Raw genomic sequence first — 5,726 nt, 5'->3', positions numbered from 1 at the left:
TTCCTTTCCTTTCCTTTCCTTTCCTTTCCTTTCCTTTCCTTTCCTTTATATTTAGGCATCTGTAACAAGCATGGTACAAACCCTTCTCAGGTTCCACAGGCATTAATTGTCTCACTTTACATGCAATGGACTTCACTTTAGGGAGGGAGAAGTGAAGCCTTGGTTGCTGTCTCCCCCTGAAGATCTCTGGATCTTTAAATTCTCGACGGGCTCTGTTAACTGTGCTATTCCCAAGGAGGGGCTGAGGGGCACAGGGTCCTTTGGCCAGATAAATATGCAGCCTCACATTCAAGATGAATGTAGAAAAGAGATTTCTTCAGTACCCTGACATTTACCTCTGTGCTCAAATGTGCTGGTTTATCACTCTCCTATTAAACGGTGTTCAATGCAAGATCATCTTTTCACCCCAAATTCTCTCAATATTTTGGGGGAACATATGTAATTGTTCTGTCCTTTAAAAGTGTTCTAGCCGCCTTTCTGTGTGGTGATGTCAGGAGAGATTGCCATGGGAGATTATATGCTCATGCTGTCAAACGGAATAAATTTATAACAAAAAAGTGCCACATAGTTAATGTGGCTTTATATGCTCCTCAGAGTTTTTTTGAGGGACTTTTAAAAAAAATGATGGGACTATTTTTTTTTCTCCCCATCTGAAGTAGTCAAACTATCCTGTCTCCCCAAGTACAAAGAAGCTATACAAATCTCTAAAATTACCTAAACCAATTTTCTCAATTTTCACAAGTTAAGTGATTCAGGAAGAAATTTCCAAACATGATTAAATATAAACACCAGCTAAACCAGATTATATTAAAAACAATTTGTTGTAGAGGCTGAAATTACTTACTTGGATTGTCAGAGTTCTTTGAAAGTATAAATTCTACTACATTTGTTTTAAAGTTCAAAATCAAGGAGATGTTTCAAACAATATACATTTTAGAATAGTAATAAATCATAAAAAACCCACTGTGAATAATAGATATTTTCTTTGCATAACAACCTTTAAAAGGTTTAATCCTTTGTGTTCATGAAAACAACATGCTACTTTTTAACATTTCTGATTTAGAAAAGGTAAGTATACACTTACTTTTTATCAACAATGGAAGTTTCCCCATACAGAAATTAAGAAATCCCTTATTTATTTTAAAATTGACTATATTTTAATTTTTAGAAATTTACAGCTATTTTTAGAAATTAATCTTTTAAGAAGCTTATTAAATATTGTTAAGAAATGAATTCTGACTACCATTTGTAGCTATTTCTACACTTATGTAATTCTAAAGTATTTTTTGCTCTAGAAATACAAAAATTTGGGAATGTGTATTGAAAGAGGAAGAAATTTCTTTCTGCATCACTGTTTTCTGATTTTACATCAATTTTTTCTTTGTGAAATTATGTTTTTCAATACTTTTCAATTTCATTATTTTTAATTCTAATTTATTTTTAAATCACTGTAATTTCAAAGAAATCAAGAAAAAGAGAATCCACTTATACTGAAATGCATTTAAAAAGGAAAATTCTAATGTATTATTTGAATTAAACTTCAATCAAACTCCATTAAAATTAAAAATAAATTATGTTATGTACTGTACACAAATCACTTTCGTAAAATGAGGTCTGTACTGTTTTGCTGGAAATAATGAATAAGCCAGTGGTGTGGAAATGGATAACAAGCAATTACCGGAATGAGTATAAAGCAGTTGATTAAAAGAAGCTGGTAGTGGTGGGCAGTACCAAGAATTGTGATGAATAAATTGAGACTTTCAGAAGGGATGAGACACAATGTATTGTTTTGCTTTGTGCATTTTATCTGTATTTCTGGAACAGCTGAGGTTCTGCTGGGGATTCACAGTTTGATCTTTTAAGTGTTCTGCAGAACAACATGAAGCTTCCTTTACAAAGAACAGATTTTCATAAAGGTTTTGGAAAACAGTTTGCTTTTATTGAGGGTGTTATTGTTGGGTTTTGTTTATTAACTTTCATCTTCTGTCTCAGCTAAAATTATTTTAACCAATTTTTCTAGACACTTATCCTCAAGAAAACACCAGAACGGATGGCAGACCAACAATTGTTGTAGTAGAGACACATCAGTCTATTATTGTGAATTTGAATATATAGAATTTGTTTTAAAATGTTAACATAAATTATGACTTTTTAGAAGTTCCCTTTAGCAAGCCAAAATAGGTTCTCTAAATAAAAAAGTAGTAATTATACTGCATAGAAAATTGTTCCTGAAAAGATATTTCAGATATCACATCTAAAACCAAATTTGGGAAATAATTATTCTCACCTATCATTAGCCTTCTTATAGCTGTGTGAAAATGGATTATAAATATACACTACATATTTTAAAGCTACTTGTAGTGAAGCATAGGCATAATGAGAAAGATGATATAACTGAACGCTAAGAATTAATTCCAATGTGCAATATGAAAATATTTTTCATATGTAACTTCTAAGATGAACGCACAAAAATTCTAGCATATTTACTAATAAATTTACAGAAATATAAGTCATTAACATTCACACAGTATTTTAACTAATTTGAGAGAAAGTACTATTTAATCCATGTAAAACATAGCAGCCACAGCATAATTGGCACTGATTAAGGCATCTAAGCCAATTACAGTATGAATATTTAGTTTATTTTTCTTTCAATCAGAGCCTTTGTTTATAGCAGATCATTTTATGTTTTACAAATGGTATCTTTCTGTTTTTACAGTAATAAACTGTACTGTGGGGCTATTGTTTCTTAGTACAAAGAACCATAACATAATGTCAGGGTTTAAGCATACACATATTTCCCCATATTTGTTTGTATATGCTTTAGTAATTACCAGTGGCAGAAGTGGCCAAGAAACTTGCCATGTGAAGAGCACGCCTACAACTAACACAAGCCTGTTTGCTCCAATAATGTCTGTATTCTCCTAGGAATGCACCTTAGAGAATCCATCAGCCATATTTTGCCATCCAGCTCTTAAGGCAAGAGCCAGTTAATGTCATTGGCTGGCTTCAGAAAGTTGGCTTTTGGGGATTATTGTGCAGAGGATGATCAAGGGCAAAATGTATACCTACCGTGAAGAAAACAGCTTGCCTCGTTTCCTAAAGGTTTAGCTCAGAACTGGGTCCCCTTTGGGCTCCACGCTGTGCAGCTTCACACTGAAAGGCAGTCTGCACCAAATAGCTTGCAGTCGGAGCCAGGGAAATGGAAGGATAGGGAAGGGAACAGATTCACTGAAAATCCCACCACAGGACAGTAGTGAAAGAGTACAGCAAGAAGATGGAGACTCCTGCAGCCCTGATCCTATGCTCTTATACAGGGGTAGATTTGGCATGTACACTGCAGACGGTGTCCGAGGCAGTGGGGTCCTGGTGGCATGTTTTATGCCACAGGGCTGGCAGCCAGGCTGTGCCGCTGTGGAAGCTGCTAGGTAATCCAAATCCCTAACAGGAGTGACAGTGGGGAAACAAGCCAGCAGAGTCTGCTAAGACAGGCACTGCCAGCTCATCCTGGGACCCCACGGCATGAAGCACGAGGTGGAACTCCCAAGGAGCTGATGCCATCTCCCATCTGTGGTCTCTTGCTGGCACTCTTCAGCCCAGAGTGCTGAGCTGAAGGGTATCTGTCTTGGCCCCAAGATTTAGATTCTTTTGAAAGGGGGCTCATTGGAGCAGAAATATCAGCCACCCTGAAGCTGGCAATAGCCAACAGTTGAGGGATATGGTGAAGAAGGGACCCATGTTGTATTTACTTCCAAGTGTTTTCCCTAATTTGCAGTCATTGCTCATTGGTGTTATATTCTACACTTCTTTATAGCAATATTTGGCATGCATGAGGTTCTTCCCTCTTCTGCTCTGTTTGTTTTAGTGACTTTTACATCTGCTCAGGTAAGTGTATGGACATCTGTGTGTATATACTCGTTGCATAGATGTATCTTTCTTCATGCCATTCATAGAATGCTTACTCTTAAATCTCTGTTTTCCATTCAGTGTAGAAAAGAAGCAGAAAGAGTTTTTGCTGTGACAACTGGTGTTGTTTGTGGAAGCTTTCAAAGAACACCCTGTTTGATTTGTATGCCATAATCTTAAACCTTTTGTGTCATTCAGGTCTTAAAAAATGACTCAGAGTATGACTTAGGTTAGAATGTAGCTATGATCAGGAAAGCTGGCCACAGAAAACAGGACTTTACTCAGATGATCTGGTGCCAAGTAAGCATGGACTTATCTGTTGGTATAAGTGACTAAAACAAGATTTTATATGTTTTCTTCTGTCAGCATTTCACAGAAAGGGAGTAGACTTTGAATGCGGATATGTGAATATATATAATATTATATACGGATATATAATGCATGGACCAAGTTCTTAAGCGTGTTCCAAGTGTGGGCTTCTGTCTGTCATGCAGAAAGAACCTACCTTAACTCAGAGCCTACATGGCAATTTGTGGTGGACAGCCAATAAGCCTTTTGTGTGTTGCACTTGGGAATTAGATAAATTTGAGCTGGAAATTCCCGTTCACCCAGAACCCCAGCATGCCATCTATATTGTCCCATTTTGGACAGACATGGCTTATTTGCTTCTGCTTAATGAAAAGTGTAGTAACATTTTTCATAGCATGCTATCAAAACTGGTGAATGAGAAAGGAACCTGCCCAAAGTATGGTGCCACTGTACATTAATGAATATTTAGCCAAAAAATCAAATAGAAATATAACCATGTATGATCTCTGGCGTCAGCCAGTAAATATAAATGTAATAAAAAATTAAGTTGAAATCATATAGCATTTAACTGCAGAAGAAATGAATAGTGTAAAACTGCTGGGAGCTGGTAAGACACTGATGTCTGAAGCCCTAAAGCAGCATCGTGTCCTATCAGTCAGGTGATGAAGGGGATAAAGAATGGCAGCTGTTCAGCAGCTGCAACAGGGAGCAGTGTTTTCTTTGGTAGAGATAACTGAGGTACGTTGTATCATTGATTGATTTATGCTGGTGTACCACAAACTCACAGAATCACAGAACGTTTAGTGGGTGGAATGAACCTTAAAGATCATCTAGTCCCAAACTGCCTTGCCATGGGCAGGGACACCTCCTACTAGACCAGGTTGTTCAAGGCCCCATCCAACCTGACTATCAGATCTGTGCTGGTTATTGATCTGTATCAGAAACAATTGGCTTAATTTACAGCACAGACCTATGTAGGCATTGAGAAACACCTTCTAAAGGCAAGTATATAGTTAAGTACAAGTATTCTAGCGTGGGGTTGGGCAACCACAGGAGTCAAACATCTTTTGGGAATGATCTAATTCTGCTCCAGAGAACTGAGGTGGACTAAGTCATTCTGAGATCATCTCCCATCTAGCTGTATGTGTTTCTGATAATGTACCATTCCTGAGTACAAATGCAATCAGTATATAATCATCAACAACAGCTATGACAGAATAAGTTTTTTAATTTTATATATTCTGGAAAACCACTGGGACTCTGGAACTAACTGCTCTCTGGCAATAGAAAGTGTTTAATACTGTTCATTCTGTCTACGGTGTCACATCAATCCACCCAGCTCTGTTTTTTCCAGTTATGTGGTAAATACATAGCAATGATTTGCAAAGGGTAAAGCATGGTCTGCCTTACACAAGTCCGTGGATTAAAAACTGGGATAAGAAAGAAGGCAAAACTTTAAGAACAATCAAAATTAGTAGTAATGACAACAAATTATACCAGCCAGTATAAGT

This window comes from Corvus kubaryi, unplaced genomic scaffold (assembly GCF_017639235.1).
Source record: "Corvus kubaryi isolate FWS band 111438036 unplaced genomic scaffold, C.kubaryi_AGA036_p1.0 37398, whole genome shotgun sequence".
In the NCBI taxonomy this organism is placed as follows: domain Eukaryota; kingdom Metazoa; phylum Chordata; class Aves; order Passeriformes; family Corvidae; genus Corvus; species Corvus kubaryi.
Note: the sequence above shows the minus strand (reverse complement) of the source record.